The 24,853-nt window shown below is 43.7% G+C and overlaps 1 protein-coding gene across 3 annotated transcripts in view; it reads right to left on the bottom strand.

Annotated features, from left to right (window-relative positions):
- The window catches only part of PBX1 (PBX homeobox 1), a 224,066-nt gene that overhangs the window by 66,952 nt on the left and 132,261 nt on the right, over positions 1–24,853 (bottom strand). The gene's annotated exons all lie outside the window — the stretch shown is intronic.

Here is a 24,853-nt window from a genome sequence, read left to right as displayed (position 1 = left end):
TACGATGCACACTGAAAACCAAATCAAACAAAATAAAAAAGAAGTACCAAAGGGTTCATTTGTCAGTATTTGGAGATAAGTGAGTTTAGCCCTGGCAAGTAGAGAGTTAAGCGGGGAAAGATCTTGGCAAGAGGGGAGGGGTGTGTGAGGAGATCCTACCCATCAAGCTTTATTGTGTTATTCCAACTAAGCAGAGACAAAAAGACAAATCTAAGCTCCCCACTTTCATTTATAATTGAACCCAGTCCAGAAGGATGGAGCAAGCACCATCTGTAAGGCAGAGCGCACTAGCAGCCGGCGGAATGAAATATTCAAATTACTGTAGGCTACCTCGCATTTTAATGACAGGGTTACAAAAAACTGACTTGTAAGTGACGATTGCACTGGAAGAAAAGAAAGTTGGATTTTCTAGTGCATGAATTAACGAAACAAAAAGGCACTTTCAGTGCACGGATGTGTGGTTTTGCAACATATCCAGAATGGTGTACAAGACAAAAGAATTGCTCCACTTAGCTCTTTTAATTGATCAGCAGTCCTTGGAGAGGTTTTAACCAAAAGAGGCAATTCCATACCTTACTTTGTTTATGGAGGCAATACTACTGTCGCTTAAATGTTTTACCTTACTTGACTATGTAAAGATAGATGTGACTTTTTGGCACTGTGCTCAGCCTTTCTCCATCATATCAAGACAGGTGAGAAAGTAGCTGATATAATCAATACTACAAGAAGCTTCAGCTACAGTAGCAGGGAAGATAAAGAGGTTAATTATTTCTAAAAGGTTGTTTAGGCTGTAGAGGACCAAATATCTAGGGCTGATTAAAGTTTATTTGTGGTGAGGGTAGCACTTTGCCCATGCTCAAAGGCAGAGTGTTTTATTTCTGTGTTTAGAGTTGCAGTCCAATAAGAACTACGGTAACACAGGGGGACCTACTTATGAGTAAACATACATAGGATGACACTCTAAGCCCTAATGAACATTACCTTGAACGAAGACAAATGGGAAGACTTGGTTTAAGATGCAACAGTCTAAACAAATTGTTAAAGCATAAAATCTCATGGAGAATCCTGTGGAAAAAAACAGGATTATGAATGCTTGAACACGTTTAGAGACGTACATGCAGGAGGTGAATGCAAGACCCATATTAGAAAGGAGAAGTGATATTATTTTTATTATTATGTGTCTGGATATTGTTTTTGAAAATAAATAACAATATACAAAAAGAAAAAGAAAGGAGAAGTGACTGAGAGCTGCCCCCTGACCAATGCCCCCTATTTTATTGTGGTCCAAAACTGAACGATGTATTACTTCAATGTCTTTTAAAAATTACTGTTTTATTATGTTGGCAGCACCTTGTACATTTACAGGGTTATTCAATCGCAATTTCTCTAGGAGCTGAGGAGTATTTTTGGCAGAAGATGCAACCTTTCTTCTTATTTACTAAACTACAAATACTTTTGGTATTTCTAAAATGTCCATTTTAGGCATATAAACTATTCAGGCCACCCCTTTCTCATTTAAATAGGATTGCCATGTCTGCTGCCACCCAATGTGCAGTTCAGCATCGTCACATTCATGGCACCATCCACCCATGTTGCCGATTGCTGGCTTGCGTCTGAACCACCCAGCGCAAGATATGCATTATTTCAACAAGACAGGAGCGATATGCAAAAATCATGTGCATAAAAGGTTGCTTTACTCTGACCTGTGCCACATTGGAATGAGGTCTTTTCCTTCTGAGACTCTTACATTAACAAATGCAAATGGTATTCAACATACAGAAGCTAGAAATGCTAGCACTCTATTCAGCGTGATTTAGGCCTCAGGTGAACTGCTGCTGCTAGTTTCTTTGGCCACAGAGGATCAAACTAAGAACAAATAAGGATTTAGAACATGTTGCATGAAAGAAGAGAGAGAGAGATTTAAACTTGCAAATGGTGCAGCTCACCAGGGGAAGGCAATGTTCTGAGAAAAGAAAAAAGAGGAGAGGAGAGGAGGGAGAGACCTGCAGAATGGTGTAATTTCTAAGCCTGTTTTTCATTACTTGTTGTCTGCTGCCTGGCTGTTGGAATCTGTGTTAATGGTATCTGTTACAGAGGGAGGAAGCAGTTCTCTGAGCCACAAGCACCAAAAAGTCACCTTCCCTTGGTCTCTGGCAGACACCATTAGGCAATGACCCCTACTTCATATGCTCTCTAATACCCTCCACTCAGTGGAATACGGGTCAATCCACAGCATCTGACAGAGCTAAAATCTGGCTCTTTAGGGAGCGCCTGCAGTCTTCAATGTTGCTTTTCACCAAGTCGGGTTGTAGTCACTCAGTGCAGGAGTTTCATTAGCCCTCAGCCATGACACAGTGCAATGATATATTTAAGCAATAATGATCAGCAAGCCAGCAGTGTCTGTGTTTAAAGTATTGCTGCAGAACGGGGGTAAACACAACCAAGAGAAATCCTCTGCCCAGCTTTCAATGGCACTGGTCTTGCCCTTCCATGCTCCAGCCTCAGGCTCCAATTTAAACGGGTGAAACAAAGAGTGGATTGCCCAAGGCAACCAACACAACAAAAACATGTGGCTTGCTAACAAGCATCCTAGAGAGCGATGGAGTGATTCGCATACCACAGAAAAAAGATCACAATCATCTCCACAGGTCTGTATTCTGGCTGCTACTTCGGCACATGTCATATATGTTAACTTGGCATTTATCGTATGTTTAGATTCTTCATCAGTATTCCTCAAATTATTTTCTCTCAGACCTAAACCAATGAAGCAGATACATTCAAAAAAGCATTGTGCATAAGATCTATCTATTTGTAAAGCAGGCCTGAATGGGGATGAGGGGAAAAGGAGAGAGCCCCCAACCACTAGCAGCAAACCCTACCCTTCAGAGCCAAAGTCCCTCCCCGGACACAGAAGTCACTCAAGGAAAAATCGCCCTAGGATATTTTTGATGGGGGTGAGGCTGCCACATGCATGAAAAGTTTGCTTCACCAGACCCATGGCCCATCTAGTCCAGTATTCTGACCTCACTGTGATCAGCCACATGCCTGTAGGAAACCTGTAAGCATCACCTGAGGGCTCTCCCCAATTGTGATTCCCAGCAACTAGCATTCAGAGGCAAGCAACCTCCGACTATGGAGACAGAACACAACCATTGCAGCTAGTAGCCATCAATAGTCTTATCCCCCATAAATGTCTCAAATCCTTTTTTAAAGCTATCCAAGTTGGTGGCCATTGCTGTCTCTGGCGGAAAGCAAATTCCATAGTTTAATTATTTGCTGTGTGAATAAGTACAGTGGTACCTCGGGTTACATATTTCAAGTTAGAGACGCTTCAGGTTACAGACTCCGCTAACCCAGAAATAGCACCTCGGGTTAAGAACTTTGCTTCAGGATGAGCGGCAGCAGTGGGAGGCCCCATTAGCTAAAGTGGTGTTTCAGGTTAAGAACAGTTTCAGGTTAAGAACGGATCTCCAGAGCGAATTAAGTTCTTAACCCAAGGTACCACTGTACTCTCCTTTATCCATCCTGAATCTTCCAAATCAGCTTCACTGCATGTCCCAGAATTATGAGATAAGCTCCCTGTCTACTTACTCCATATGCTGTTCTTAACTCTATTGCGCCCCCCCAACTCACTTGCCTTTTTTCTAAACTAAAAAGCCCCTAAATATTGTGAGGTGAGGAAAAAATTATACACAATGTTCTAAATGTTGCAGTCCCATAGTTTTGTTTCAATAATAATAATAATAATAATAATAATAATAATAATAATAATAAAATTTATTTATATCCTGCCCTCCCCAGCCGAAGCTGGGCTCAGGGCGGCTAACAACAATCAAAATAATCCAACATTCTAAAAACATTTCATTATAAAAATTAATTAAAATCAAATTGATGGCAACCATTAAGCAAAATTCTGTGCAGATTGCCAGAGAAGGGGGTCAGGCTGCGCCCTGACCAAAGGCCTGGTGGAACAGCTCTGTCTTGCAGGCCCTGCGGAAAGATGTCAAGTCCCGCAGGGCCCTAGTCTCTTGTGACAGAGCGTTCCACCAGATTGGAGCCGTGGCCGAGAAAGCCCAGGCTCTAGTTGAGGCCAGCCTAACCTCTCTGTGGCCTGGGATCTTCAGGATGTTTTTCTTTGCAGACCGTAACTTCCTCTGTGGGACATACCATATAGATGCATTATGATATGCAATTGTTTATTTTCGTTGTTTCCAAACTATCCCTAGCACAGAACTTGCTTTTTTCACACCTTATTTCACATGTATGTGCTGTAAAATATATGTGTAAATAGAGAATGTAGACCCTGTATAAGTGAGCCATTGGAGCACCCCACAGTTGCCTAACCTTGGCCCCCATAGGTTCAGGTTGGAGGTCACAGGCAAGAGAGGAGATAGAGGCAAAACAGCAGCCTTTAGGCCTGATCTTTATTGTTGCAACAAAACTTCCCACTACCACAAAGACGAAGCAGCCAGAAACCCCGAGCAATGGTTACATCAGTATTTTAAAGTTTCCCAAAGTTTCCCATAATACATTTCCAGAAGCACCATCAAGACATCATAGATATGTCACAGAAAAGGTGTGGCCTCAGGTAGAACCTATGATCCAGGCATGCCTGTCACTCAAATACAGTCTTTCACATGTACTCCATCACCGTACAAAGGAAAGCATTTACGGTTTCCTGGTCCCCAAGTCAAGTCAAATGCATATCACGCGTCATGACTCCTTGGGAAGGTTCTGCAGACCTGACTGTACATCTCAGGGATTATGGTGGGCTCACTCACTGCTCCCCTTATACCTCACTTCCCTGGGTCCTAAATGCCATTGGAACTGAGAAGACTGTTATAACAATTTATTTTGTTTATGAATTTCTAAAAGTTTTCCCATTGAGCCAGTACATACATTTATCAGTGAATTGCCACATACATTTATCAGTGAATTGCCACATCAGTGAATTGCCACTTCTTCAGGTATCTGAAGAAGTGTGCATGCACACGAAAGCTCATGCCAAGAACTGACTTAGTTGGTCTTTAAGGTGCTACTGGAAGGAATTTTTTTTGTTTTGACTATGGCAGACCAACACGGCTACCTATCTGTAACTGGAACTATGGAAGGCACCACATTGAGCCGCATGAAATGGAAGTCCATCAGGTATCTGAAAAAGTGTGCATGCACACGAAAGCTCATACCAAGAACTGACTTAGTTGGTCTTTAAGGTCTACTGGAAGGAATTTTTTTTGTTTTGCCACATTTGGTAATGTGCAGCGGAGGGTCATGTGGCCAGCATGACTAAACCACTTCTGGAGTAACGGAACACCATGATGGAAACCAGAGTACACGGAAACACCGTTTACCTTCCTGCCACAGCAGTACCTATTTATCCACTTGCACTGGTGTGCTTTCAAACTGCTAGATTGGCAGGAGCTAGAACAGAACAACGGAAGCTTACTCCGTTGCAGAGATTCGAACCGCCGACCTTCCGATTGGCAAGCCCAAGAGGCTCAGTGGTTTAGACCACAGCGCCACCCGCGTGGATTAATACTGGTCTGTCCACACATCATTCTGCTTTATTAGTTGTTTTGTGATTCTTTCCCATTTTTATTATTATAGGGCGCAATCATTTTGTGTGGGAGTTCCATTCCTGACCCCCGTGTGTGTTTGCAGAGCACATATAAGCCTGTCCCGCCCCATTCTGGGGCACTTTGGGGTCAGCAGCTATGATCACCAGTAATATAGTCGCTGCCTGTATGCCATTTCAATCTGGAAGGCTACTCTTGCACTACAGCATGACAAAAGCAAGACAAAAACCTTGGGCTATTTGCGGTAGAAAAAGTTGCAGGATTTTGACAGAAAGTTGTGTAACATGCCCTGACTGGAAATCAAGCAGTATACTTGCCCTGAAATTTTTGCAGGGGCAAACAGTACTGAGTACTGGGATCACATTTAACTGCCCTGATAGTACTTTGACAGACAGCACCTCTCCTAGGTCTCAGGCCTTACCCAATCCTCCTTCCTGAAATCCTTTATCTGGAGAAGCCAGGGTCTGATCCTGGATTCTGGTACATGCAAAACATATGGCCTGTCATTGATCTATGGTCATTCTCCTAACACAGTCTTCTTTTCCCTCTCACCTTTCAGATACTACCTCTCCTGCCCATGCTTTTCAGTAAGAGGTGAGCAGACTCACAGACACACACACTTCCAGACATTTGGAACACTGTTATATTTTAACATACTGTGTCCTATGACTTACACCTCAGAGCAGACCCTTCTTGACTAATTCTCCAATACTGTCTTGGATGTGCCTGATTTTGTTGAATTTCACACCACGAACTTGATCCTGCCTTAACAGACCATGGAAGAGACATTTCCTTTATCTTTAATTTCATAGCAGAGAGTGCATAGGATTAGCACTGAATTGGAAGGCCCTGAAATTCCTTGTCTGAAGTATCAACTTTGAAACAGTTTTTTATAATAATAAAAAAAATGATGATGCTGTATTTAAGGTAAAACAAGGTTTTCATGTTCAGTTATAAAGATACTATGGTCTTACCACTTCTTATAGCCAAAACAGTAGTGTGATCAGAAAATTAGAGAATATATATATATATATATATATATATATATATATATATATATATATTTCTGTTAGACTATCTCATAGAGCATGGCTTCAATTAAATGTTTCTTGAAATACTGAACTCTCCCCTCTGTGCTGGATGGATTTATTTCGGAGATTTCTGCAACTGCAGAACCGGTTTGATCTTATCATAAACAGCTGAACACAGGAAGGCAGGATTGGGGCCAGTGCATGCGTTTCCTCCATTTGAGATGACTAACCCTAATTGAGTTACTTCACTTCCTAATGGCTTCCACTAGCACAACATACACCATTGTAATGGCAATACATGTTGAAACAAACCAGCCACTCTTTCTCCTGCTAAGCCATTAAATTAGAGAGTATTCAATTAATAACAGCTGAATATTCTGTCACATTTAGGAAGATGTATGGTAAGACAAGCGAGTTGTGATGTCTCTGACAGAAATGATAAAAGTTCTCCCGACACAGCCTGGCAGATACTTGGCTCCTGCTGCGGCTCCCTCTTCATGTTCTCAAACGTCAGCGCAGACACAAGATCCAGGCCTGGCTTCAAAGAAGAAGGGCTCCAAAGAGAACAGCGGAACCTTTGCCAAGGAATTTGAAGGCAGCTCCTCCCAGCAACCTTCTGGGAGCCATTTCAATGTACACAGACTACTTGCAAGCGCACACGCCACTCCTGCGCAAGACGGTAAATGAGCAGATGCATTCCTACAACGTACCAGCACAATCACGCTCGCTCGTTTCAGAAGATCCATTAAAATAATAACAGGAAGAGTACCGTAGATTCCGGCGTATTAGGCGACTGGGCGTATAAGACGACCCCCCAAACTGGCAGCGCCAATTTGGGGTTTCGTCTTATAAGCCCAGTCTTATACGCTGAGCAGAAGGAAGCCGCCCCGGTGCGGCGCTGAACCCGCCGCCCACTGCTGTGGCAGCAGCAGTTTCGGCAGCCTCCGAAGCAGCAGCGGGCGGTGGTCTCTGTGCCGGGAGGAAGCCGCCAGGTGCCCACTGCTGCCTCGGAAGGTGTACCCGGCGTATAAGACGCCCCCTGACTTTTTAACCTCTTTTCTGGGGTTAAAAAGTCGTCTTATACGCCGGAATCTAGTAAAATCTTCTGTAGTCACAAAGTATAAAAGTATAGTCCACCAGAAAGTTCTCTTGCGCAAGCCTCATTCAAATTCTAGAGATGTGCAGAAGCAGATATGATGAACCTGTGTATCACATCTGTCCCATCTCAGTGGGGGGTCACATAGGACAACATCTTTGTTGATTGGGCTGATTATGGGCCTTGCAATTTATATCCAGGGCCGGCCCAATACATTTTGGCGCCTGAAGTGAACCATAACATGGTGCCTCCCTCCACGAGAGAAGAGGTGAGTGAAGATCTACACCAGGAATATGGGAGGAATAAATATCTACATCATGAATAAGGGTGTCAGGGACCAGCAGGGTCTCCTATTTGCCAGGCGGCTGCTGTAGAGACTGCATAGGGGGGGATGCCAAGGAGGCAGCAGATCCAGCCTCCAAGGAACATGCCACAACCATCATTGACACTGCAGCAGTGGCGGTGGCAGCAGCATCAACAAGCAACACATAACAGCAACAACAACAACAACAACTTATTATTTATACCCCACCCGTCTGGCTGGGTTTCCCCAGCCACTCTGGGCGACTTCCAACAAAATATTAAAATACTATAGTCTATTAAACATGAAAAGCTTCCCTAAACAGGGCTGCCTTCAGATGTCTTCTAAAAGTCTGGTAGTTGTTTATCTCTTTGACATCTGGTGGTAGGGTGTTCCACAGGGTGGGTGCCACTACTGAGAAGGCCCTCTGTCTTCGGTTCCCAGTAACTTGGTCTCTTACAGAGAGGGGACCGCCAGAAGGCCCTCGGTGCTAGACCTCAGTGTCCGAGCAGAACAATGTGGGTGGAGACGCTCCTTCAGGTATACTGGGCTGAGGCCGTTTAGGGCTTTCAAGGTCAGTACCAACACTTTGAATTGTGCTTGGAAATGTACTGGGAGCCAATGTAGGTCTTTCAAGAACGGTGTTAGTGGTCTCGGCAGCCGCTCCCAGTCACCAGACTAGCTGCCACATTCTGGATTAGTTGTAGTTTGTGGGTCATCTTCAAAGGTAGCCCCACATAGAGCGCATTGCAGTAATCCAAGCGAGAGATAACTAGAGCATGCACCACTCTGGCAAGACAGTCTGTGGGCAGGTAGGGTCTCAGCTAATCCCTTGGAGGCAGGATTTGTTGCCTTTGTGGCTCCTGAGGCAGTTGCCTCACCTTGTCTTGTGGGTGGGCCAGACGTGACTGTCAGGCTCAGCTGCAAAGCAATAATGAGGAGGCAGCAGCCAGTGACATCAGCAACCTAGGCAGGTTTGGGTAAACAAACTGACCCAACAGCAAACAATGGTTTGCTACAAACCAGAAATAAAAGCTTCTATTTTCTTCTTCTCAAATTTGGGCACTGTAAGACACCTGAATGCAGTTATTGTCTCTGGGCATGTGCCTCCTTTCTTTCCTCACAGAGTCATCATAAACCAGACATGCGAATCTAGAATGAGAAACTAAGGGCTTCCTGGTTGACTTGAGCTCCAATCTCTCTCTCATTTTCCATTTTTATTCTTTAATTATAGGTTTGCTTGTTGTTTTAAACCTGACTGTGGCATGTTGATGAGATTCATTATCAAAGAGCAAAACAACCTACAACTGCTTACAACTTCAAATACATGCCACAGTACCCGACTGGAATCTCTCATATACAAAAATTTAAAAACAAGCAAGCAAATAAACCTTTGATCACACAAACTTTTTTTTGAAAAAGAAAATGAGCTATCTGATCCAGAGATTCCCTTCCTTGAACTGATATACAAACATTGGTAGCTTTGCAGCTATGCAAAGCAATTCATTTAAAGAGAAATATCCATTTGTAACTGATTTTGTCAATGCTGAAACATACATGCATAGACAAGCAGACACACATGCACATTGGGGCTTGAGCTGCCTATTTCAGGAAACCATGAATATGATGCGATTTAATATTTGCATTCCACTTTTCCAACAGCAGTGTTGAGCTCAAACTGGCTCACGACAATCACAGCGACAAAACCAGCAAACAATAAATACAAACTCAAAGTGATCAAAAATATCAGAAACGATTGCTGAGCATCAGTCCTGTGCCAGTTGTCATACCCTTGCTGGGAAGGGACTTCTTCACCCATTACAGTCCTAGGCAGCATTCATGGTTTTAAGTCCTGATTGATTGATTGATTGATTGATTGCATTTATATCCCATCTTCCCTCCAAGGAGCTCAATATGGTGCACACCATTCTCTTCCTCCCCATTTTATCCTCACAACAATCCTGTGAGGTAAGTTAGGCTGAAAGGCTGCGACTGGCCCATGGTCCCCCAGTGACTGGGGATTTAAACCCAGTGTTAGAAACTTAGATATATTAAGCTAATTGCCAAATGGCACCTTAAACTTAGGTTGCAATTGCCACAACAGTATGTTTGCCCCCACTAGGGTTTATCATCATCATCATTATTCATGCTTCAATGAAAATATTTCAGATCCTTCTCTGACATTTTGCTTTCCCCATATTTATTTACCTACTTAATTTGTATAGCTGCCCCATAGCAAAAGTTCTCTAGGAAGCTTGACTTCCTAGAGTACTTTACCTCTAACAATGTTTAATTCTTTTTTGTTTTTGTTTTTTCTGTTTTAGTGTTTTTCATTTTTATAGAGACCCATCGTGGGGGGGAAAGGCGGGGCACAAACAAACAAACAAACAAACAAACACTATGTGATGAATTGTGGCCTCTGGAGGTTTTTAAAAGATGGTTGTCCTATCTACAAATGTAAGATGCATTACATATCACAGGACTGTCTCACATACATTTCTTCAGGCCATTATCTCAAAATTAGGGCCTTGACCTGCAATGTACATATAATTTCAGGGCAGGCATGGATAAATGTCTTTTTTTGCAGAGCCGGCTTACAGGTATGGGCTTATGGGGTGTTAGGGGAGGGGTACTACCTCTGGTGGGGGACACTTTGTGCTGCTTCTGGGGTACTTTGTTCACCTTTGGTCCTCACCATGCACTCAGCTCTCACTTGTGGTTCCTCGAAGCTGTCAGCATATGACAGCAGCTACACCCTGGGAAATGGCATTGACTGGCTGGCTAAACCAGGGGAGCCAGTGAGTCTCAAACCCTCAGTGAGTTGGTGACTTCTCTTGCATGTGAAGACAGGCTCTGGTGGACTGAGCAGATGTGACCCATAGGGGGTCCTATGGTCAAGAACAGGCTGCCTCGACCTTGGCCCACCAGATGTTTTGGCCTACAACTCCCATGATCCCTAGCTAGCAGGACCAGTGGTCAGGGATGATGGGAATTGTAGTCTCAAAACATCTGGAGGGCCAAGGTTGAGGAAGCCTGGTCAAGAAGGTAGCTTCTGCATGTGCTGTAGAGGGAAGTGAGTGGCAGATGGGGCTATCTCACCTGGGAAGGCAGCCCATCCAGGAGAAAGAAAACTCTGATTCTAAACCTCTGCTGCCTTGCAGGATATCTTCGGGAGAAGAGAAGGCTAAGGAAGAAACCCTACACAAATCTGGACTGGTCCCTAAGACAGTTGGATAGTGCCTTGTATTCCTCCTTCCAACAATTCCTGCAGCCAAGCTGCTGCCAAACGTATTGCTCTGCTTTCCTTTGGGCCACATCAGCGAGGCAGAGAGGGAGGGTGGTCTTGTCGTCAGGGCTGCTCAGCCCTGATTCTTTTTAAAATGAATAATTAAAATCATAGAGTGATAGAACAGTAGTGTTCGAAGGGTCACCTGATCCAATCCCCTGTAGTGCAGGAATCACAGCTAAAGTATCCCTGACAGGTGGGCATCCAACATCTGTTTTGTTGTTGTTTCGTTGTTTAGTCGTGTCCGACTCTTCATGACCTCATGGACCAGAGCACGCCAGGCACTCCTGTCTTCCACTGCCTCCCACAGTTTGGTCAGTCTCATGTTGGTAGCTTCGAGAACACTGTCCAACCATCTCATCCTCTGTCATCCCCTTCTCCTTGTGCCCTCCATCTTTCCCAGCATCAGGGTCTTTTCCAGGGAGTCCTCTCTTCTCATGAGGTGGCCAAAGTACTGGAGCCTCAGCTTCACAACCCGTCCTTCCAGTGAGCACTCAGGGCTGATTTCCTTCAGAATGGAGAGGTTTGATCTTCTTGCAGTCCATGGGACTCTCAAGAGTCTCCTCCAGCACCATAATTCAAAAGCATCAATTCTTTGGCGATCAGCCCTCTTTATGGTCCAGCTCTCACTTTCATACATCACTACTGGGAAAACCATAGCTTTAACTATATGGACCTTTGTTGGCAAGGTGATGTCTCTGCTTTTTAAGATGCTGTCTAGGTTTGTCATTGCTTTTCTCCCAAGAAGCAGGCATCTTTTAATCTTGTGGCTGCTGTCACCATCTGCAGTGATCATGGAACCCAAGAAAGAAAAATCTCTCACTGCCACCCTTTCTTCCCCTTCTATTTGCCAGCAGATGATGTTTAATAACCTCCAAGGAAGGTTTTCTCTCTTTTTTTAACAATAAGAAGAATGAACACCAAATTTGCAAAATAAGGGCTGCAAAACACCTAAATCAAAATTTCCATAGTGACATACACAATAACGGATGTGGCATTAAGCCAATATAACATAAGGTAAAAAAAAAGAGTGAAGGTAAAGGACCCCTAGACAGTTACATACAAAAGCATAGAAGAATTTGACAAACTAATCAAACTACAAATAATATGTAGTAAATCACAATACACTTTAAAAAATGAAACAAAACTAAAATACAATGCAAAATCTTAAAATAAATGTTTTGAGATGGATTGAAGTAATAAAAATAATGAAACCTTAATTATTCTCGCATAACTACAGCACCACCTGCTGTTGTGTTTTTAACAAATAACCTACAAGCAACAGTTCAGATGGCCCAAACTGCTGTGACCAGAAAGAAGAAAAACAAATTAGAACCAGATAAGAGTTATTTTCAACACACACAATTTCCAACTTTCCCAACAATTGGCTCTAACACTTTGGCAGGACAAAATTTCAAAATATTGTCGCAACACTCCAAGGATCGTTTGACACACCCTCCAATTATCGAGACTTCCCACATCTAAGGAAAACTTGTCCTCATGTCCTGCTCCTGTGCATTTTATAGCAGTAGACATTAAGCAGATCCCACTGAACTTGTATGATTGAGAAACTCTTACAACCACAGTAAGGCAGGAAAGGCAATACTGGGCTCAGTAGCATCTGGTGTGGCAGAGCAGACCTGCAATGTTGCTCTCCCAACACTTGCATGCTACACCTTACCAGAAGAGAGCTGGGCAGCACATACTCACAGTCAGTGGTGCAGTCATGGCCCCAGCTGGTGGTGTTTTTTGAGGGGGTGCAATCAAGCATCCCCATGACGGCTCCCTTGTTGAGGCCGGAGCCTTGGGGAGGGAAGATGCACCTGGACTGGGCCTTTGGGGCTGGAGAAGCAGCGGCGCCTCCTTCTACTTATGGGCAGGAAGGGATTCCTGTGTGTGCCCTTTCCCTGGGCTGGCTGAGAGGTAGCTGGAGGGCAGACACCCCCCCCCAACAAGGAGGGAGGAAGAGGACATGACTCGGGGTGGAAGCATTGGTGTCAGGGTCTGTGCACAGGAGGAATGGAGGAGACCGCCTCCTAATCCTGACCCTTCCAGGGAGGAGGAAGAAAAAGACAGTATAAATTTACAACAGTGGTGTGCGGGAGGTCACAGCTCAGAGGCAGATGAGGGGGAAAGTTGGGAAATAATAGGAGGAGAAGGAGGAGGTGTTGATAGAACCAGAGTGGCAGCTGGCTGACACATTGTCGTTAGAAAGTATTTCAGACCCTCCAACTCCTAGAACCCAGTGAGCCTTAAAAGTAGGAGAGCAAAAAGCTCAAAGACAGGGGGCATGTAGCAGCACCTGTAGGGGAGACGATGAGAATGACAAATGAGGAAGTGGGAGAGATGGGGGTGGGAGAGATTCACTCCGGACAACGCCATTATCCAAGAGGCTGGGTTCTATAGCCTCTCTCTGTAAATATTGAAATAAAAAAGGATGGTAAGAAACTTCTCGTCTTTATACTTTCCTGGGCAACCAGCAGGGAAGTAGCGGCATTGGTGGTAAGGGCAAGCACGGCCATAGCAGAGGCCCCCATGTGCCCCACCCACCCTGGGCAGTGGTAGCACATGCTACACTGCTGATCACAGCCTCAAGTTCAACAGCACCTTGGCCCATGCCAGCCCGAACCAGGTAAGCTCTAGCAATGCTCTTGTCAAGAGGTAGGCTCTGCAATTCTGCCCCACATCAGCTGCTGCTGGCACCACTAATGTCTAAAACCAGAAGTCTGTGCACTTCATTCTTTCTAGGTTTTAAAAGTGCATCTAGATTCAAGTTTCCTTTAATCGAATGGAGGCAGGGTTGGATCTAGGAAACATTTCTCCCATGAACTTGAGAAATGGCCTTGGGCAAATCATGGTCTGTTTAACTTTTGCCCACCTTCAGTTAAATTAGAAGAGCAATGGCCTGGCGGACACTGGCCTTGTTCACATGTAACTGTAAGCAAACCAGGGCTATGAAGGAGCAGGGTAGCAGTGCGCCCTGCTCAATCACTTCCACTCCACCTTGTCTGCCTCTGGGAGAAACAAAGCACAAGATTTGGGATTGTGTTATACACAAACCAGTGTTTGTGGTTTGTGTCTCGTGTCTGCCAAACAAATCTCAAGTGGTAAGCCAACAACAAACCTTGGATGCTGCTCATGGTTTGGAGAGAGACAAATCACAAACACTGGTTAAACACGGCGCTAAGCCCTCCCTCATAGTTTGTTTCCCCTTCAGGCAGGCTGGGTGGAGCAGAGTGAGAGAACATGAGCAGTGTGCATTTAAGATGATACTTGATGTAGATAAAAACACCAAGGGAAGTGGGCATGCTTTAAAGACCCAGCCTCCAAAGCTCCACGCTAAACTTGTAAGGCTTACCAAGAGTTAAATCATCTTTGCCCAGGAGGTTAATGCTGCTACCAGTCATTCTTCCTGCAATCTATTCCAAGGAGGGTATGCTGGCCAGTTACCGCAAGCTGCTTTTCATGCTGTTGATGCTTTTTTATATAAAAAGGTTGTTCTTCAATGGCCTTGTTTGAGGATACATTTTAGTTGCTAAGAAACTAGTTTCTCTTTGTAGGCTCCAAGCGGGAAGACAAAGAGACTGTCAAAGTAACATGCTATTTTGACAATAGCCGTAACATAATCATAAAATGATACAGTATTTCTGGATCTCCCTTTTTTAACATTTGCTAATGTGGTTTAAATACCATATCGATGCCTATGACATATATACAAATATATACACATAGCAGCTATACAATGTGCACTCCTTAAATATACACACAAGGTAGCTAGAGAAGCAATAGAACGAAAGAGAGAGAGAGGAACACAAAGTGAAACTATTATCTCTTAGGAATTTGAAATCCACAGGTTGCCTTTAATAGAGGAAGACAGTTAAAAAAATCAGAGAAAGGGATACATTCATAACCATCCCACTCTTCCTATTTCCAGTCTTTTTCCTGCTACATCGCTTTCGGAGGTTCTTGCACCACAGGCAGTAGTAAAATATGTTCTGTATAAAACCCAAGGATAGGAAAACAACAAACCTGTATCAAAGTAGCTAGTTCAGGGCTACTTAAAATGTGACCTTTTTTGGCAAACATTTTGTGTTAATAAACATCATGCCTGATTGTTCTACATGTTATGCATTTTGCAGCAAAATGCAAACATGCAAAATGTTCAAACACAATGCAAAAAAGTGAGTGCGGGAATTTATGAGAACAATCAAACCAGGACATTTTCCTGCACATCCTATTGAAATTAACGTTAACTTGTGCAATTATTCCGCTATATGCTCATGCACAGCTATGACTTGTGGATTCCCACATATTCCACTAAGAGCAAAATTAACTTCTTGATATATTGATTTCAACACTGAATGCAAACAGAGCAGTTTAAATCAGACTTGTATAAATAAGTGGAGTCCGTCAACTGTGAGGATATGCAAAATTAAGCTTAATAGTTCAACACAAGTATGCAAAGGAACCACAACTTCCTGCTTGTGTTCTGTTTCTGCTGTGGATCTCAGAGCAGAGCTAGAGGTGTGGGTGAGAGATCTGATCCTGAACTGCCTACATTTTCCAAAGAAGTTGAAAGCCTCAGTGGGGCCTCAGCTGGAAAGGTGCTGTGGCACTTGGATGTGCATAGGTCGTGGTGATGAACTCCTTCACCCATGCCTTTTTCTGACCCAAATAGTTCTCCCACTGCTGCTATTTGCCATGTGATGCAGGTACACAGGCAAGGGTGCTATCTTGAATAAAATATTGGGGGTAAGCCCCGCCCTGCCTAATCTATCACAGGACATGGTGCATGTACACCATTTGAATGGCAATGCCCATAAACGGGGGGGGGGGCGCTGGCTGGCTGGCTGGCTGCCTCAAATATATTATGGGGGGGGTCTGAAGACCCATTGGCCCCTAGGAGCTGGCTGCTATGTACATAAGTGGTACCTCTATATTTTCCCTTCATGCAGTAATTAGCAGCTTCAGTGGGGCATTTTAACATGGAAAATGCCACAAAGCGTTAAAAAAACTATTCATTAGTGTCACAGCTCTGACCCAGTTCTGCAAGACAGACTTGTAAAAAATAAACACAGGAGATTTCCCCCTGTCTCATCCAGTTTGCATATCCTAGAGGTTTATACAAGGTGCACACAGTCCATCTCCTTACTCCCAAAAGTTCATGTCTCTCAACTTGCTTACATGTCTTAGAGGAGTACTATGACGAGGATGGCTGAACTTCTGTTTTGCTCCAGTATAGATGGCAACAATGACAGCAAAATGCACACAAAGCAGCCAAGGAAGCAAACAGGCATGTGATCTGTGTGAGTAGAACCTACTTATTCAGAAAACCTCGGGAGTCTTGGGAAGTGCCCTGTGAGCAGAGACAGGCCCCTCCACTTCTCCAAAGCACCGAGCTTCTGGAGCAACGGCGTGGAAAAGCCATGCCTGCTTTAGGAACACTAATACAAAGAGTGCCGGTTCCTTTCCCTCCATGAGCCATGACCTGTCTCTGGCACATCCAGGCCTCTGTTTATTTCCTCACCATCCAGAAAATGCAAACAACATTCTCTTGTAACCAACCTGGCATGGCAAGCAGGCCCTTTCACACAATGGAGCTGGAAAAAAAAATCACTGTGAATAATGCTATTTGAAAAGCTATTCAAATGCTATTGTGCTGTCAAGCAGGAAGTCTGGAACCAGCAACCAAAGCAAGAAGCAAGAGCCCAGATAGCAGCACTGCCCTGAGGTGATCTGTGGTACTTCCAGGGGCCCAGGAAACCCACAGAGGCTTCTACCTGAAACAGTTGTTTTTATTGGCAAGTTCTCTGGTGACACCCCCCCCTTTCCTGTACCATTTCTCCTCCTGTTTTCCATCACCATGCGTCCTTGAACAGCCTCCTGTTTTAAGTTACAGCAGAGCTCTCCAAACTTTTCATGTTGGTGACACACTTTTGAGACATGCATCATTTTGTGACATGGCAATTCAGTTTTATTCGCAAACCGGAGGTTAAACCATGGGTAGGCAAACTAAGGCCCGGGGGCCGGATTTGGACCAATCGCCTTCTAAATCCGGCCTGCAGATGTTCTGGGAATCAGTGTGTTTTTACATGAGTAGAATGTGTTCTTTTAATTAAAATGCATCTCTGGGTTATTTGTGGGACATAGGGATTCATTCATCCCCCCCCCAAAAAATATAGTCCGGTCCCCATCAAGGTCTGAGGGACAGTGGACCGCCCCCCTGCTGAAAAGGTTTTGCTGACCCCTGGGTTAAACTAACCCCTTTCCAGCCCCAGGAAGAGTGCAGGGAGTGCTCACAAGACACACCTACACAATGCAGCCGACACACTAACGTGTCGTGACACATAAGTTTGGAAAGCTCTGAGTTACAGTATAAATTGAGGAGTTAAACCAGGCACTTCCGGATCTGAGGCAGGGGCCTGACCAGTCCTAAGGAGTTTTCTTCAGGCACTGAAAAGGCTACAGATCCATCCCAGCCCCTGGCACTGACAAGGAATATGAGAAAAACCTCTAGACTGCCCAGGTCTGCTATAAATGCTTACAGCCCGAGCTTCTGTCTTTGCCTGGCCAACAGAGCAGTGCCTCCTGTCTGATATTCAGGTAGCGGCTTCAAGTTCAAACAGTACCTGCAGGGATACTGAGCTGGAAAACAGCCCTTCAAGGTGAGACTTGGCTTTGCCCAACCTGGCCCTGAGCCAATCGCTAGGAAAGGATTGAACAGCATCGCCTTGCAATTGGTCTTATTTGGTGGCATGAGTGGCCCCCACACGATTACTATGGAATATTATGACATCTAATCATGTCATGCTGTTGAATAAGTTGGAACAGTGGAAAGGAAGAAGACATGGAATTGAAGGGCTGTTAGTAAGGGATCAGGAAGCGGGATTAGTCTATCAAGTGGAGCAGAGAAGTGTACAGAGTTTAAGAAACCCTATCTCCCAACTCAGGGCTTATCCACAATCTTCCTTCTTGTCCTGCTGCTTTTCTCTGGGGGCAACTGTTTTTTAGCGCTCAGTCAGAGCAAACAGCAATTTGGGTTTCCCCATATTGCCATTTGTTCTGATCTATTGCTAAACGGCGGGGTTTCCCTTGGAAAGAAGCAGGCCCAGGGGAAATCTGCTTCGACTACTGCATAGAAAATGTGGGTCAAGCAGAAAACTGCTTGGACCCATGCTGTCTAGGTGCAGCACAAGTGGAAGTGTGGACAAGTCCTAGGCAAAATTGCCCTTTGATCCTTTAGCAAACGTCATCTCTAAAGTTTTTAGGTTTTTTTAAGCAACACGTTTCTTAGAATATTTGCTCTTTTAAAATTCATTGTAAGATTTTTGACATTTAGAAAATGAGATAATAGATTCTTGGGCAAAAAGACTCAAATCACCTGGTCTTTAGGACCAGTACAGGAAGTGCTGCCCTCATTCTATTGGGTTTCAATTGCAGTTAATTTGGTATTTGCACACAGCTAGATCAGATTGGCTATTTGATGTGGTTTACGTCATCCTGTCCAGCAGCATGACATTGTGATTGGTCGGGATGATTTAGAAGGGACTGAAAGGGTGGAGGGGGAGGAGCTGCTGCTGCTGCAGAAGCAGGCAGAGCAACACAGTGACTGCAAAACCACTGCAAACTGCCAGGAAAAGGTGAACGCCAAAGATCTTTTCAGAAGACAAGTCTGCCCGTTTCTGAATTACTACTGCTGAGATTAAAAAAAAATTAATCTGGAGAACAACTGAGTCAGTTTTATTAAAAATATATGGCAACAACTAATCCATACAAGGAAAAAGACAATGGGTCAAAGAAAGCACAAACAATTTGGGCTGACAATGCAGGGTATGGGTTTTCAATACAGCACCAGGAACGCAGAGGTAGGTGTCAGTGGAGAAATGTGTAGCATGTTGACAAAGCATTAATCTCAGTCACCACCCACTACCCCCCTCCAGTTTCCTAAACTTACGAATGTAGACAAGACATACCTTTGCCAATTCACTAGGATCCATGTGAAGTTAGTGCTGAACCAGGAGTGATTCCTGCTCTCCTGCGTCCAACATCCCTTATAACTTTCACGTCCATCAAATGGTGCCTAAACTTGCTAGCAGCAGCACTGATGGCCTCCATTTACCAAGGACTAAAAATTGCACAATGCTGTGAGGCAAAGGGCACCAGCCATGTGGTCAGAAGGAAGCATGGCCTTATCTCTTAGAGAGGCAAATCTGGCAGTTGGCAGCAAAATGGCCAAGCCAGGGTCACAACAATGTGCCACATTCCCTTATTCTGGAAGATCACACAGAGTAGTTTTGGAATAAAAGTAACTATTAAATATAATAAATAAACATAATTGGCATTGAATGCCTATGACACAGACCCTTAAAAGGCCATCTCTCCATTCCATGAGATAATTTTATATTCATAAACTGCTCAAGGAAGTGGGGCATTTTGCAGAAGACTTGAATGAGAGTGTTTCTTTGTGATGGAGATGTGTGATATCAGGAATTATAATTCATATTTTGTGGTACAGGCTATTCACCCAGTTTCTTTGTTGAATAAGGAACTGGGAAGCAACTTCAGCCTCATAAAAACACACACATGAGGGATAACTCAATTTCCAACTACTGAGATACAGATCTTGTAAAATAATAATAATTGCATTCAACCTTATTCAGAACACTTGGTGTCAATCTTAGGCTTGGCTCGTGTACTATAATTGTGTTGCCTTCTGTTAAAGAGGCAAAGTTCAGCAGGCAAAGAACAGGACAGAAAAATGTTAGGGCTGATCTATACGACAGCCCTTCCTTCTTCTTCAGACACCTGCTGTTGGGCCATAGCACAGATCAGCTTGACTTGGGTTTCAGCTACTGGGCTCAGGACACCTGGAGAGACCATACATAATATTTAATGCTCCTTGCCAGCTCTATAATCCAAATCTTTAAGAGTCCACAGTTCCCTACAATTTGCAAATACCATACTAACCTTGGGGAGAAGAGAACATTCTATTTTTTAAATGCTCATTGAAACTATTAACAGCAGCAATTGAAACAAATTGCTGTATCTGCTTATAGAAATGAGAGGGGAAGGGAGAACACTACTTTCTTTTGAGGGAGAATTGAGTAGGTCAATGGCTGTGACTATTCTCTCAATAACCACTAACAAAAGACCAGTTTTGGTGGTTAGGGAATAGTGGCTATTCATTGAATCTCAGAGTAATTGCACTTACCCCAAGCTGTGCTGAGAGAACCAAGCTATGTGGCCTGCCAGGTAACACATCTCAGCTTCGGTAGAAAAGAAAACAGACAAAAACCAAGCAATTCCACACGCTTATTTACAAAAAGGCATGCATTTACCTGTTTGCTACCAAATCAGCAGAAATAAAAACCAACCACAAGATGATTACAAATGTGCTTGATTTGATTTGCAATGTTCACTTGCTTAGCTTAAAATCTCCAAACTGAGTTGTCTGTTTTACTCTCCGGTTTTAAAAACCTAAGGCCTCATACTACCAATAACTGCTTCTAGACATATGATCAAGGACTCCAGAAAGCAGCACAATTATATTTGCATGATGAAGTATTATGGCCTTTTAAATGGAACCCTGCCACCCGAGCAAGAATTTCAGCATTTTTAATCCGCAAGATTCTAGCCCTTATGGATATTATACATGGTCAGGATAAAACAATCACACCACGTAATATAAATTTAGATAAAAAGACAAGTGAATTCTGTAATGTGTAAAATAAACAAATTAAATAATTTATTAGTAATCTTTTAGATGTTTTTACTGCAGAGAATTTGGATATTTTGGTTGAAAATCAGGGATCAATTTTCAAGTATGGGGTTCCAGATAGCCTGAGTAAAAGGTTAGACACTCCAGGTAGATAATGATCAACTCATTCACAAAGCAGTTAAGAGCTTCATTATGTTCGGACATTTATTATCCAATGCACTGGTCACCTGGTCAACATATTGTAAAAATAGATATTAATACTGGTAAGAAATATGAGGGTAAGCCATATTTCCATTCTGCCAAATTTAGTGTTCTGTGAAACCTGATATACTGCGTTCTTCAAGAATGGCAGAAATTGATCCAAGAAATAAATCATTCATTTATCTGTATCTTTTGTTCTCTGGATCTAACGTATCAACAATTGTCTATCAATTTAAAAAGCACTCCAACTTTGGTGTGTTATTTATTTATTGTGCCTGGGTATTCCATAGTGACTAACATATAGTATTTTGTTTTTTAACAAACAAGAGGCCTGCCTGAACTGGCAAGCTGTGGAACTGAAAAGTTGGATGGGATACACATTTAAAATAAAACATTACAAATGGTTTAAAACAAATTTCAATTCCAAAGGAGGGTGGTGGGGCCTATAAATATAATAATCATCATTTTATTTGTATAACTGTCTTTCCATAGTTAAAACCATGCTCAATACAGCATGAAAGGATGGGCATAATTATAAAATTGTCATCAACAATAAATAAAAAACACAGAGTTGGAAGATATTTCAAGGATCATCTAGTCCAACCACATGCAATAGGAATCTCAGCTAAAGCATCCATGACAGATGACCAACCAACCTCTACTTAAAAACCTCCAAGGAAGGAGAGTCCACAACCTTCCAAAGGAGACTGTTCCACTCTTTTTCCCCGTCAGAAAGCTTTTCCTGAAGCTTACTCGGAATTTCCTTTGTTGTAATTTGTAGCCATTGGTTCGGATCATCAAAACACACACAATCAAACTGAACAATTTCCACATAAAACATAATGAGATCTAAAATAATTATACAAAAAAAGAAGGTCAGCAACAGCGAAAACAAAACAAAACCCTACAATATCCCAGGCGAAGAGTCTGTACAGCAGCCTCAGCTTCTGTGGCTGGAGTCAGTCAGGGTCCTGCCCTCCTAGGCCAGCTGGGAAAAGGTCCGCAAAGCAGGGAGATGGTTTTCCAGGACTCACAACCAAGATGGCCTCTAGCCTCTTGGAGTGTGTATCTCAGGTGTCAAGGATCGGGATAAAGTGGTGCATCTTTAGCATCTGGGGAGCCAGTGTGGTGTAGTGGTTAAGAGCGATAGACTCACAATCTGGGGAACCGGGTTTGAGTCTCCACTCCTCCACATGCAGCTGCTGGGTGACCTTGGGCCAGTCACACTTGTTTGAAGTCTCTCAGCCCCACTCACCTCACAGAGTGTTTGTTGTGGGGGAAGAAGGGAAAGGAGATTGTTAGCCACTTTGAGACTCCTTCGGGTAGTGATAAAGCAGGATATCAAATCCAAACTCTTCTTCTTCTTCATCTGTCAAAAGTTGTGCAATGAAGGTTCCAGATATCTCTGTGGGAATTCCATAACTCAGGGGCTACATGTAGGGGTCAGCAAACTTATTCAGCAGGGGGCTGGTCCACTGTCCCTCACACCTTGGGGGGGGGGGCGAACTATATTTTTAAAAGAAAAATGAACAAATTCCTATGCCCCACAAATAACCCAGAGATGCATTTTAAATAAAAGCACACATTCTACTCATGTAAAAACACGCTGATTCCTGGACCATCTGCGGGCCAGATTTAGAAGGCGATTGGGCCGAATCCGGCCCCCGGGCCTCAGTTTGCCTACCCATGGACTACAGCAAAGAAGGCTTTCTCCTAGCCCCCGTCCCCACTGTGTGAGCTTCCGAGGGTGGCAAAACCACCGAGAGGGGACCCTCTGCTGATATTAACACTTAAAGAGGCCTGTAGGGATAGAGTCTGTCCTTCGGGTATTTGGGGCATATGTCATTTAAGGCTTTAAACACTAACACTTGAATTGAACCCAGAAAAGAACTGCCAACCAGTGCAGCTGTTTTAAAATAGGGGCTATGCGGGTTCAAAACAGAACCCCAGTCAGCAATCTGGCTGCCGCATTTTGGACCAATTGAAGAATCTGAGTCAATTCACTCCTCAGGGGAAACCCAGAAAGAACTGCAGACCCAAATCTGACATAAGCATACAGAGGCCAAAGTCTTTCTTGGGTTCCTCTGCCCTTTTATAAAGGAATGAGTGCGTTTCCTGGTTCTCGCCTTTGGTGCTGTGCTTTATTTTTGCAGCAAACAATGTGTGTGCCCTTCCTGATCCTTCAGGGGCACAGATTCTCCTTTTAAGTCTCCCACCCTTCAATGCTTCTTTATTTGAGGGGCGAGAAGAAGGATTTTCTACCAAAGAAAAGAAAGCAGCTGAAAGCAAAGGGGGCTGAGGCGTATATAAGCACAAGAGCGCAAGAGGAAAGTGTCAATTAAAAAAATGAAGCCCACTGCATTCGGTGCCTGACAGTTGGGGTGAGCTGAGCTGACAGCCATTGCATCAGTCAGCTTTGGTGGCTCCTTCGTCTCTCATGGTCCCCTGAGCTGGAAACCTGCGACCATGGCTTGAGCGGACCCTCGCACGTTTCATTTGGTGTTGCAGTGGTTCCCCTGCAGCTATGTCTAATAATGGTAATTATAATGATTTGAGGCTTAAGAAGTCCAAATTGAGCCTGGAGGCAGATTGTAATGAAGCAGTCAGGATACGGGGTGGGGGGTGGGGAGTGTCTCGTGAAGCTGGAGCCTGCTCTGCCTCTCACCAAGGGACCAGCAAAGAGACCACGAAGATGAGAAAGTGGGCTACGTTTTGAAGGAAGTGGATCACCAGTGGGCACTATGGTACAACCAACAGGACATCAGTCCAGAGGTACATGAAGCAGCTTGTGTGAAATGGCAGGGTGCTGCTGCTGTTCTGTTGAATATGACAAGCGTCATGAATGACTAGACCACCACTCCTCTCTCTCAATCAGTATCTCCCTAACTACTTATCTGCCTTCGAATTTTAATCTCCCTTTTATTTTCAAATGTCCAGAGCTATTTAGAATAAGCACAAATACTAAAAAACAACAACATAGATCTATCTATATCTATCTATCTCTCTGATTTATATAGTTCTGATGTAGTTCAAATGTAGTCGCTGAGCATATGTGGAACCAAACAGGATGGTCTTTGTCATTCAAAAAGGGGAGGAAAGAACCTAAATGGTTTGGGCATTCAAAATAGTCCTGCACATATGAATCTTCCCCAAAATGAGTCAATCCATCTAGCTTCAGTATTGTCTGACTGGCAAGTAGCATTCCAAGCTCTCAAGCAAAAATAATAAAATAATTTCAAAACATATTCTTCTGAGCGGCAGTCTCTCTTCATGCAGATCACCACATTTTCTGACTTGTTTTCCTGACTGCCACTGGCCCCTCCCCAACCCCAGGCTGATGCAGAGCTCTCACAGTCCTAAAGGTAAAGGTAAAGGGACCCCTGACCGTTAAGTCCAGTCGCGTACCCAAGTATTGATATCTAAGGCACATATGTATATTGTGAAGGCTTCCTTGTGGAAATTTATGGTGCAATAAATCAGGCACAAAAGTGCACAGCACTCTTTGTCTTCTTGCTTACATCATGGGTCCCTTGGAACAATCTCATTACTACTGATAGACATCTCTCCAGTTCCAAACCTGGCTGAGGGATAGACAGGCAGTGTAGCAAACATGCACTGCTCTCAGTGTGTTAATGGTTGTGTGG

Source organism: Podarcis melisellensis, assembly GCF_964234715.1.
Source record: "Podarcis melisellensis genome assembly, chromosome: 6".
NCBI lineage: Eukaryota > Metazoa > Chordata > Lepidosauria > Squamata > Lacertidae > Podarcis > Podarcis melisellensis.
Note: the sequence above shows the minus strand (reverse complement) of the source record. Positions and strands in the feature narration are given on the sequence as shown.